Below are 12,525 nucleotides of genomic sequence, written 5' to 3'. Positions count from 1 at the left end.
AAGCTTCAAGATCCAGAAAGCTTTATGATACCATGCACATTAGAAGGTGCTTGCACCAAGACAGCCCTATGTGATCTTGGAGCAAGCATCAATCTAATACCTGCATCCACTATCAGAAAGCTTGGGTTGACTGGAGAAGTCAAACCAACCCGGATATGCCTCCAACTTGCTGATGGCTCCATTAACATCCATCAGGCATAATAGAGGATATGATTGTCAAGGTTGGGCCATTCGCCTTTCCAACTGACTTTGTGGTGCTGGAAATGGAGGAGCACAAGAGTGCAACTCTCATTCTAGGAAGACCTTTCCTAGCAACTGGACGAACTCTCATTGATGTACAAAAAGGGGAAGTAACCCTGAGAGTCAATGAGGATGAGTTCAAGTTGAATGCTGTGAAAGCTATGCAGCATCCAGACACACCAAATGACTGTATGGGCGCTAACATTATTGACTCTTTGGTGGAAGAGATCAATATGACTGAAAGCCTAGAATCAGAGCTTGAGGACATCTTCAAGGATGCTTAACCTGATCAAGAAGAACCAGAGGAAACAAAGGAATTTTCGAAAATTCTTCAAGAGGAGGATAAGCCTCCCAAACCTGAACTCAAACCACTACCACCATCCCTGAAGTATGCATTCCTGAGAGAGGGTGACACTTTTCCAGTGATTATAAGCTCTGCCTTAAATCCACAGGAAGAGGAAGCACTGATTCAAGTGCTAAGGACACACAAGACAACTCTTGGGTGGTCCATAAGTGATCTTAAGGGCATTAGCCCAGCTAGATGCATGCACAAGATCCTGTTGGAGGATAATGCCAAACCAGTGGTCCAACCACAGAGGAGGCTAAATCCAGCCATGAAGGAGGTGGTGCAGAAAGAGGTCACTAATTACTAGAGGCTGGGATTATTTATCCTATTCTGATAGCCCCTGGGTGAGCCCTGTCCAAGTTGTCCCCAAGAAAGGAGGCATGACAGTGGTTCATAATGAAAAAAATGAACTGGTTCCTACAAGAACAGTCACAGGGTGGCGTATGTGTATTGACTACAGAAGGCTCAATACAGCCACCAGAAAGGATCATTTTCCTTTACCATTCATAGACCAAATGCTAGAAAGACGAGCTGGTCATGATTATTACTGCTTTTTGGATGGCTATTCAGGTTACAACCAAATTGCAGTAGATCCTCAGGACCAAGAGAAAATAGCCTTTACTTGCCCTTCTGGCGTGTTTGCCTACAGGAGGATGCCTTTTGCTCTGTGTAATGCTCCTGCAACCTTTCAGAGATGCATGTTATCCATCTTCTCTGATATGGTGGAGAAATTCCTGGAAGTCTTCATGGATGACTTCTCAGTATATGGAGACTCATTCAGCTCCTGTCTTGACCACCTAGCACTTGTCCTGAAAAGGTGCCAAGAGACTAACCTGGTTTTAAACTGGGAGAAATGTCACTTTATAGTGACTGAAGGAATTGTCCTTGGGCACAAAATTTCAAGCAGGGGAATAGAGGTGGATAAGGCAAAGGTAGAGGTAATTGAAAAATTACCACCACCTGCCAATGTTAAGGCAATCAGAAGCTTTCTGGGGCATGCAGGATTCTACAGAAGGTTCATAAAGGATTTTTCGAAAATTGCAAAACCTTTGAGCAACCTGCTAGCTGCTGACACACCATTTGTGTTTGACACACAGTGTCTGTAGGCATTTGAGACCCTGAAAGCCAAGCTGGTCACAACACCAGTTATCTCTACACCAGATTGGACATTACCATTTGAACTAATGTGTGATGCCAGTGACCATGCCATTGGTGCAGTGTTGGGACAGAGGCATAACAAGCTTCTGCACGTCATTTATTATGCCAGCCGTGTTCTAAATGATGCACAGAAGAATTACACAACCACAGAAAAAGAGTTACTTGCAGTGGTCTATGCCATTGACAAATTTAGATCCTATCTAGTGGGATCCAAAGTGATTGTGTACACTGACCATGCTGCTCTTAAATACTTACTCACAAAGCAGGATTCAAAACCCAGGCTTATAAGATGGGTGTTGCTTCTGCAAGAGTTTGATATAGAAATAAGAGACAGAAAAGGGACAGAGAACCAGGTAGCTGATCATCTGTCCCGAATAGAACCAGTAGCTGGGGCGTCCCTCCCTTCTACTGAGATTTCTGAGACTTTCCCAGATGAGTAACTCTTTGCCATCTAGGAAACTCCATGGTTTGTAGATATTGCGAATTATAAAGCTGTGAGGTTCATACCACAGGAGTACAGCACAGTGCAAAGAAAGAAATTAATTTCAGATGCCAAGTACTACCTATGGGATGAGCCGTATCTCTTTAAGAGATGTGCAGACGGAATGATCCGCAGATGTGTACCAAGAGAAGAAGCACAAAGGATCCTATGGCACTGCCATGGATCACAGTATGGAGGACATTTTGGAAGTGAGCGAACAGCCACTAAAGTCCTCCAATGTGGCTTCTACTGGCCTATTCTCTATAAAGATGCCTGAGCGTTTGTGCGTAACTGTGACAGTTGCCAAAGAGCTGGTAACTTGCCTCACGGATATGCCATGCCTCAACAAGGGATATTAGAGATAGAATTGTTTGATGTATGGGGAATTGACTTCATGGGTCCATTCCTACCATCATACTCAAACACTTACATTCTGGTAGCAGTAGACTATGTATCTAAGTGGGTAGAAGCAATTGCTACACCTACTAATGATACCAAGACCGTGCTGAAATTCCTCCAGAAACACATCTTCAGCAGGTTTGGTGTTCCCAGAGTACTAATCAGTGATGGGGGCACTCATTTCTGCAATAGACAGCTATACTCTGCTATGGTCAGATATGGAATTAGCCACAAAGTGGCAACTCCGTATCATCTACAGACAAATGGGCAAGCTGAAGTCTCTAACAGAGAGCTAAAAAGAATCCTAGAACGAACTGTGATGGCCCGAAGAAAGGATTGGGCAAAGAGTTTGGATGATGCTCTGTGGGCATACAGAACAGCATTCAAGACTCCGATAGGAACCTCTCCATACCAACTGGTGTATGGGAAGGCCTGTCATCTGCCCGTGGAACTGGAACATAAAGCCTACTGGGCAACCAGATTCCTAAACATGGATGCTCAGTTAGCTGGTGAAAAAAGATTGCTCCAGCTAAATGAGCTAGAGGAGTTCAGACTTAATGCCTTTGAAAATGCAAAGATTTATAAGGAAAAGGCAAAGAAGTGGCATGACAAGAAGTTGTCATCCAAAGTCTTTGAGCCAGGACAAAAAGTTCTGCTCTTCAACTCTAGGCTCAGATTGTTTCCAGGAAAACTTAAATCCCGGTGGAGGGGTCCGTATGTGATTACAGGAGTATCACCATATGGATATGTTGAGCTTCAAGATATTGATTCTGACAAAAAGTTCATTGTTAATGGACAGAGAATCAAGCATTATCTTGAAAGCAATTTTGAGCAGGAATGCTCAAAACTGAGACTTGAGTGATTCTCAGTAAGGGTCCAGCTAAAGACAGTAAAGAAGCGCTTGCTGGGAGGCAACCTAGTCATTAGCAGGTTATATGTTTTATTTCTACAGAGGCAATTATCAAAATTGAAGGAATTCACAGAGTTACAGAAGGATTCAGCGCAAAAAGCAGAGAAAAAGAGCTTACTGGAAAAAAAATGCCAGTAAGGGGCATTTTGGGCGTTAAACGCCAGAATGGGCACCATTCTGGGCGTTTAACACCAGTAAGGGTGCCATATTGGGCGTTAAACGCCAGAATGGGCACCATTCTGGGCGTTTAACGCCAGGTGTGCAGCATCCTGGGCGTTTAGCAAAACGCCCAGTGACAAAGGGGATTCTGGCGTTTAACGCCAGCCAGGGCACCTGGCTGGGCGTTAAACGCCCACAATGGGCAACAAATGGGCGTTAAACGCCAGAATGGATGCCATTCTGGGCGTTTAACGCCAGAAAGGTGGGGGACCAAGATTTTGCTTTCCAATCAAATTTTATTCAAACTTTCCTTTTCTTACTCATACATTTCCACATAAACACACTTCAACCTTTTATCATTCACTTTCAAATCTTTAAAAATCAAAACCATTCTTCAAATCTCTCTCAAATCAATCCCAAATCTTGTTCAAAAACTCACCCTTCTCTCAAATTCTCTCCATATCTTCTCAAATCTCTTTTCAATTTTTTCGAAATCTCCTTCCCCCCCCTTATATAAACATGTTCGGCCTCCTCATTCCCCCACACCATTCGAATTTACTCTTCTCCTCTCTCTCTTCTTTCCTTTCTCTTTGCTTGAGGACAAGCAAACCTCTAAGTTTGGTGTGCTTTTCCGTGATCACTAAGCCAAGATTCATCAAGATCATGGCTCCTAAGGGAAAACAAACCAATTTAAGAGGAAAGAAAGAGAATAATCCAAAGAATCTTTGGAATCAAGAGAAGTTCTTAACCAAAGAACATGAAGACCATTATCACAAAATAATGGGTCTGAGGTTAGTGATCCCGGAAGTTAAATTTGATCTGAAAGAAGATGAATATCCGGGGATCCAAGAGCAAATTCGAAACAGAGGATGGGAAGTTCTAACCAATCCTGAGATAAAGGTTGGAAGGAATATGGTTCAGGAATTCTACTCAAATCTGTGGCTTACAGATAAGCAGAGAATGACTGAAACCGCTTACCATACTTACAGAACCATGGTCAGAGGGAAAGTTATGTACTTCCATCTGGACAAAATAAGAGAAATCTTCAAATTGCCTCAACTGCAAGATGATCCTGAATCCTTTAATAGGAGAATGGTGAGAGCAGATAAAAGGTTGGATCAAGTTCTAGAGGACATATGCCTCCCTGGAACTAAGTGGATAACCAATTCAAAGGGTGTCCCGAACCAACTCAAGAGGGGAGACCTCAAACCAATTGCAAGAGGTTGGCTAGACTTTATTGGGCGTTCCATACTGCCCACTAGCAACCGTTCTGAGGTCACTATCAAGAGAGCAGTGATGATTCATTGCATTATGCTTGGAAAAGAAGTGGAGGTTCATCATGTGATTGCTTGTAAGATCTACACAATTGCAAATAAGAATTCCACTGAAGCCAAATTGGCTTACCCAAGCTTGATCTCCTTGCTCTGTAAAGAGGCTGGGGTAAAGATGGGAGTAGATGAATTCATACCCATTGAACATCCAATTACCAAGAAGTCAATGAAAGGACAAATACAAGACAACTCTATCAAAAGGAGGGCGCAGGAGTTCCTCCCTGAATTTCCTGAAATTGGCTACTGGGCCAGCCTAGAAGCATCTATCACCAAGTTGCAAGAGACTATGGAGCAACTTAAGGAAGAACAGCAGAATCAGAACTGCATGCTCTGCAAATTGCTGAAGGAACAAGAGAAGCAGGGGCATGAACTTCAAGAACTGAAACGCCAAAAGTTCTCCCCTCAATTTGAGGGAGCATCCACTTCTCAAAATCAAGGTTGTTGAGTCCTAACTCTGTGAAAAACCTCTATCATTATGGGTGGGTTTGGGAGGGAAAGTGGTTTGAATTTGAATGGTAAGGAAGGTGGGGTTTTATGAAGGATGGATGTGAGTAGTGAAGAGAAGATGGGATTTGATAGGCGAAGGGTTTTTGGGGAAGAGGTATTGAGGTGATTGGTGAATAGGTGAAGAAGAAAGAGGGTGGTGGGGTTGGTGGGGATCCTGTGGGGTCCACAGATCCTGAGGTGTCAAGGAAAAGTCATCCCTGCACGAAATGGCATGCAAAAATGCGTTTTGAGCCAATTCTGGCGTTAAACGCCGGGCTGGTGCCCATTTCTGGCGTTTAACGCCAGGTTCTTGCCCTTTCCTAGCGTTTAACGCCAGTCTAGTGCCCCTTTCTGGCGTTAAACGCCCAGAATGGTGCCAGACTGGGCGTTAAACGGCCATCTGCTAGCCTTACTGGAGTTTAAACGCCAGTAGGTTCTTCCTCCAGGGTGTGCTATTTTTCTTCCTGTTTTTCATTCTGTTTTTGCTTTTTCAATTGATTTTGTGACTTCTCATGATCATCAACCTACAGAAAACATAAAATAACAAAGGAAAATAGATAAAATATAACATTGGGTTGCCTCCCAACAAGCGCTTCTTTAATGTCAGTAGCTTGACAGAGGGCTCTCATGGAGCCTCACAAATGCTCAGAGCAATGTTGGAACCTCCCAACACCAAACTTAGAGTTTGAATGTGGGGGTTCAACACCAAACTTAGAGTTTGGTTGTGGCCTCCCAACACCAAACTTAGAGTTTGACTGTGGGGGCTCTGTTTGGCTTTGATTTGAGAGAAGCTCTTCATGCTTCCTCTCCATGGTGACAGAGGGATATCCTTGAGCCTTAAACACAGAGGATTCTTCATTTACTTGAATGATCAGTTCACCTCCATCAACATCAATCACAGCCTTAGCTGTGGCTAGGAAGGGTCTGCCAAGGATGATGGATTCATCCATGCACTCCACAGTCTCTAGGACTATGAAATCAACAGGGATGTAATGGTCTTCAATCTTCACCAAAACATCCTCTACAAGTCCATAAGCTTGTTTTCTTGAATTGTCTGCCATCTCTAGTGAGATTCTTGCAGCTTGTACCCCAAAGATCCCTAGCTTCTCCATTACAGAGAGAGGCATGAGGTTTACACTTGACCCTAAGTCACACAGAGCCTTCTTGAAGGTCATGGTGCTTATGGTACAAGGTATGGAGGAATACTCATCAGAGCTCATGAAAGGCAGAAGCAAGTCCAATGGAATCTCTATGGTCTCATTTTGAGCCTCAGATTCCCATGGTTCCTCATTGGGGAACTCAGTGGAGGCCAGTGGACGTCCATTGAGGTCTTCCTCAGTGGCGTTCACTTCCTCTCCTTCCTCTCCAAATTCGGCCATGTTGATGGCCTTGCACTCTCCTTTTGGATTTTCTTCTGTATTGCTTGGAAGAGAACTAGGAGGGAGTTCAGTAACTTTCTTGCTCAGCTGTCCCACTTGTGCCTCCAAATTCCTAATGGAGGACCTTGTTTCAGTCATGAAACTTTGAGTGGTTTTGATTAGATCAGAGACCATGGTTGCTAAGTCAGAGTGGTTCTGCTTAAAATTCTCTGTCTGTTGCTGAGAAGATGATGGAAAAGGCTTGCCATTGCTAAACCTGTTTCTTCCACCATTATTGTTATTGAAACCTTGTTGAGGTCTCTCTTGATCCTTCCATGAGAAATTTGGATGATTTCTCCATGAAGAATTATAGGTGTTTCCATAGGGTTCTCCCATGTAATTCACCTCTTCCATTGAAGGGTTCTCAGGATCATAAGCTTCTTCTTCAGATGAAGCATCCTTAGTACTACTTGGTGCATTTTGCATTCCAGACAGACTTTGAGAAATCAAATTGACTTGTTGAGTCAATATCTTGTTCTGAGCCAGAATGGCATTCAGAGTATCAATCTCAAGAACTCCTTTCTTCTGATTCGTCCCGTTGTTCACAGGATTCCTTTCAGAAGTGTACATGAATTGGTTATTTGCAACCATTTCAATGAGTTCTTGAGCTTCTGCAGGCGTCTTCTTCAGATGAAGAGATCCTCCAGCAGAGCTGTCCAATGACATCTTGGACAGTTCAGACAGACCATCATAGAAGATACCTATTATGCTCCATTCAGAAAGCATGTCAGAAGGACACTTTCTGATCAATTGTTTGTATCTTTCCCAAGCTTCATAGAGGGATTCACCTTCCTTCTGTTTGAAGGTTTGGACTTCTACTCTAAGCTTACTCAATTTTTGAGGTAGAAAGAACTTTGCCAAGAAGGCATTGACTAGCTTTTCCCAAGAGTTCAGGCTTTCTTTAGGTTGTGAGTCCAACCATATCCTAGCTCTGTCTCTTACAGCAAAAGGGAATAACATAAGTCTGTAGACCTTAGGGTTAACCCCATTGGTCTTCACAGTGTCACAGATTTGCAAGGATTCAGCTAAAAACTGATGAGGATCTTCCAATGGAAGTCCATGGAACTTGCAATTCTGTTGCATTAGAAAAACTAATTGAGGCTTAAGCTCAAAGTTGTTTGCTCCAATGGCAGGGATAGAGATGCTTCTCCCATAGAAGTCGGGAGTAGGTGCAGTAAAGTCACCCAGCACCTTCTTTCCATTGTTGGCATTGTTGTTGTTTTCGGCTGCCATGTCTTCTTCTTGTTTGAAGAGTTCTATTAGGTCCTCTCCAAAGAGTTGTGCTTTAGCTTCTCTTAACATTCGCTTTAAGGTCCTTTCAGGTTCAAGATCAGCCTCAACAAGAATGCTTTTGTCTTTGCACCTGCTCATATGAAAGAGAAGAGAACAATAAAGTATGGAATCCTCTATGTCACAGTATAGAGATTCCTTGAGGTGTCAGAGGAAAAGAAGAATAGAAGGAGGAGGTAGAAGAATTCGAACTTATCAAGAGGGATAGAGTTCGAATTGTGCATTGAGGAGGAGTGTTAGTCCATAAATAGAAGGATGTGAGAAGAGGGGAAGAATTTTTGAAATTAAAGTAAAAGATTTTGAAGAAATTTTGAAAAACTGAAGAATGATTTTCGAAAATTAAAGTTAGGAAAGAAATAAAGTGATTTTTGAAAAAGATTTTGAAATTAGAAATAAAAAAGATCTGATTGAAAATTATTTTGAAAAAGATGTGATTAAGAAGATATGATTGAAAAACAATTTAAAAAGATTTGATTTTTAAAATTAATGACTTAGCTAACAAGAAATTTTAAAAGATATGATTCAGACATTATACCATTCTCAACAGAAAAGACAACATACTTGAAATGTTTGAATCAAATCATTAATTGTTAGCAAGTATTTTTGAAAAATGGAAAGAAATTGATTTTGAAAATATATGATTAAAAAGATATGATTTAAAAAATATTTGATTTTGAAAGATTATGAAAACTTGAAAAAAATTTGAATTAAAAACAAAATCTTCCCTCTTGTGCCATCCTGGCGTTAAACGCCCAGAATGGTATCCATTCTGGCGTTTAACGCCCAAAATGCTACCCCTTTGGGCGTTAAACACCTGGCTGGCATTTAAACGCCAGTTTTCCTTCCTCACTGGGCGTTTTGAACACCCAGCTTTTTCTGTGTAATTCCTCTGCTGTATGTTCTGAATTGTCAATTCTCTGTATTATTGACTTGAAAAGACACAAATTAAATTTTTTTTTGAATTTTTAATGATGAGGAATAATCAAAATGAAACTAAGATCAAATAAACAATGCATGCACGACACCAAACTTAGAAGTTTGTATACTATTGACACTAACAAATTGAGAATGCATATGAGAAACAACAAAACACTCAAGACAAGAGAATTTAAAGATCAGAACAAGGAAATCATCAAGAACAACTTGAAGATCAATGAAGAACACAATGCATGCAATTTTTTGAAAATTAGATGAATGCAATTGACACCAAACTTAAAATTAGACACTAGACTCAAACAAGAAACATAAAACATTTTTTTTATTTCAAGATTTTATAATTTTTTTTTTGTATTTTTGAAAAATTTTCGAAAAGTAAAAAGCTTAAACATAAAATAAAATTACCTAATCTAAGCAACAAGATGAACCGTCAGTTGTCCAAACTCGAACAATCCCCGGCAATGGCGCCAAAAACTTGGTGCACGGAATTGTGATCATCAATGGCGCCATCAACATGGTACGCTCAATTGCAATCTCAACTCTTTATCACAACTTCGCACAACTAACCAGCAAGTGCACTGGGTCGTCCAAGTAATAAACCTTACGCTAGTAAGGGTCGATCCCACGGAGATTGTTGGTATGAAGCAAGCTATGGTCATCTTGTAAATCTCAGTCAGGCGGATTCAAATGGTTATGGAGGATAAATGATTAAAAGATAAATAAAACATAAAATAAAGATAGAGATACTTATGTAATTCATTGGTGAGAATTTCAGATAAGCGTTTGGAGATGCTTTGTCCCTTCCGTCTCTCTGCTTTCCTACTGTCTTCATCCAATCCTTCTTACTCCTTTCCATGGCAAGCTGTATGTTGGACATCACCGTTGTCAGTGGCTACAGTCCCGTTCTCTCAGTGAAAATGTGCAACGCGCTCTGTCACAGCACGACTATTCATCTGTCGGTTCTCAATCATGTCGGAATAGAATCCAGTGATTCTTTTGCGTCTGTCACTAACGCCCCACAATCGCGAGTTTGAAGCTCGTCATAGTCATTCAATCCTTGAATCCTACTCGGAATACCACAGACAAGGTTTAGACTTTCCGAATTCTCAAGAATGCCGCCATCAATCTTAGCTTATACCACGAAGATTCTGATTAAGGTATTCAAGAGATAAACATTCAAGCCTTGTTTGCTTGTAGAACGGAAGTGGTTGTCAGGCACACGTTCATAAGTGAGAATGATGATGAGCATCACATAATCATCACATTCATCATGTTCTTGGGAACGAATGAATATCTTAGAACAAGAATAAGCTGAATTGAATAGAAGAACAATAATAATTGCATTAATACTCGAGGTACAGCAGAGCTCCACACCTTAATATATGGTGTGTAGAAACTCCACCATTGAAAATACATAAGAACAAGGTCTAGGCATGGCCGAATGGCCAGCCTCCCAAAGAGGGTTCAATCATAAAAACATGATCAAAAGATTTTTAATACAATAGCAAAAGGTCCTATTTGTAGAGAACTAGTAGCTTAGGGTTTACAAAGATGAGTAAATGACATAAAAATCCACTTCCGGGCCCACTTGGTGTGTGCTTGGGCTGAGCATTGAAGCTTTCATGTGTAGAGACTTTTTTTGGAGTTAAACGCCAGCTTTTGTGCCAGTTTGGCGTTTAACTCCCATTCTTGTGCCAGTTCCGGCGTTTAACGCCAGAATTCTTGAGCTGACTTGGAACGCCTGTTTGGGCCATCAAATCTCGGGCAAAGTATGGACTATTATACATTGCTGGAAAGCCCAGGATGTCTACTTTCCAACGCAATTAAAAGCACGCCAATTGGGCTTCTGTAGCTCCAAAAAATCCACTTCGAGTTCAGGGAGGTCAGAATCCAACAGCATCTGCAGTCCTTTTCAGCCTCTGAATCAGATTTTTGCTCAGGTCCCCCAATTTCAGCCAGAAAATACCTAAAATCACAGAAAACACACAAACTCATAGTAAATTCCAGAAAAGTGAATTTTAACTAAAAACTAACTAAAACATACTAAAAACAATGCCAAAAAGCGTATAAATTATCCGCTAATCAGTCCCTAATAACAGAAGTTATCACAGAGTTAGGACTCAACAACCTTGATTTTGGGAGATAAGTGCTCCTTCAATCTGTGGGACGCCAAGTGCTTTAAGGGATAGCTTCTGGTGCTTCAGCTCCTGTAGCTCACGCCCTTGCTGCTCTTGTTCCTTGAGCAATTTGCAAAGCATGCTGTTCTGATTCTGCTACTCTTCTTTGAGTTTATCCATAGCTTCTTGTTGCTTGGTGACAGATGCTTCTAAGCGGGCCCAATAGTCAAATTGAGGAATTTCTGGAACGAGTTCATGCGCCCTCCTCTTGCTAAGGTTGTCTTGAACATGAGGTCTATCCATTACCTTTTTGGTGATTGGGCATTCAATTGGGATGTACTCATCCACTCCTATCTTCACCCCTGCATCTTTACATAACAGATTGATCAAGCTTGGGTAAGTCAATTTGGCCTCAGTGGATTCTTTGTTTGCAAATATGTAAATCTCACAAGGAATCAGCTGATGAACCTCCACTTCTTTTCCCAGCATAATACAGTGAATCATCACTGTCCTTTTTACAGTGACTTCAGACCAGTTACTGGTGGGAAGTATAAAACGCCCAATGAAATCCAGCCAGCCCCTAGCGACTGGTTTGAGATCTCATCTCTTCAGCTGGTTTGGGACACCTTTTGAGTTGGTTATCCACTTGGTTCCAGGGAGGCATATGTCCTCTAGAACTTGATCCATATTTTTATCTTTAGCCATTCTCCTATTAAAGGATTCTGGATTATCTTGTAGCTGAGGAAGTTTGAGTACTTCTCTCAATTTATCAAGATGGAAGTAAATAACCTTTCCTTTGACCACAGTGCGAAAGGTGTGAAAGGCAGTTCCCTCCATTTTTTGCTTATCTGTCATCGACAGATTTGTATAGAATTCATGGATCATGTTTCTTCCAACATGTATCTCAGGATTAGCTAGGATTTCTCAGCCCCTGTTTCAAATCTGCTCTTGGATCTCTGGATATTCGTCTTCTTTCAGATCGAATTTAACTTCCGGGATCACTGATCTTTGGCACACAATTTTGAAGTAATGGTCCACATGTTCTTTGGTGCAGAACCTCTCATGCATCCATTGTGGTTTTGGATTGTTTTCTTTCTTGCCTCTTAGAGTGGTTTATTTTCCTTTAGGGGCCATAATCTTGGTCAGTGATCATGAAAAATCACACCAAACTTAGAGGTTTGCTTGTCCTCAAGCAAAAGAAAAGAAAGAAGAGGAAGAGAGGGAGAGAAAGATTCGAATAATGGCTCAAGGGGG

The 12,525-nt window shown here is 41.4% G+C and overlaps 1 non-coding gene across 1 annotated transcript; it reads left to right on the top strand.

The window, feature by feature from the left end:
* The first annotated feature begins 7,648 nt into the window (after window positions 1-7,648).
* LOC130953990 (small nucleolar RNA R71) lies at window positions 7,649-7,756 on the top strand. Its single transcript, XR_009076149.1, has one exon. It is a non-coding gene; the product is annotated as a small nucleolar RNA R71 (small nucleolar RNA).
* Window positions 7,757-12,525: the final 4,769 nt, after the last annotated feature.

This window comes from Arachis stenosperma, chromosome 9, assembly GCF_014773155.1.
Source record: "Arachis stenosperma cultivar V10309 chromosome 9, arast.V10309.gnm1.PFL2, whole genome shotgun sequence".
Taxonomy (NCBI): Eukaryota; Viridiplantae; Streptophyta; class Magnoliopsida; order Fabales; family Fabaceae; genus Arachis; species Arachis stenosperma.
This window is presented reverse-complemented; position numbering and strand designations above follow the sequence as displayed.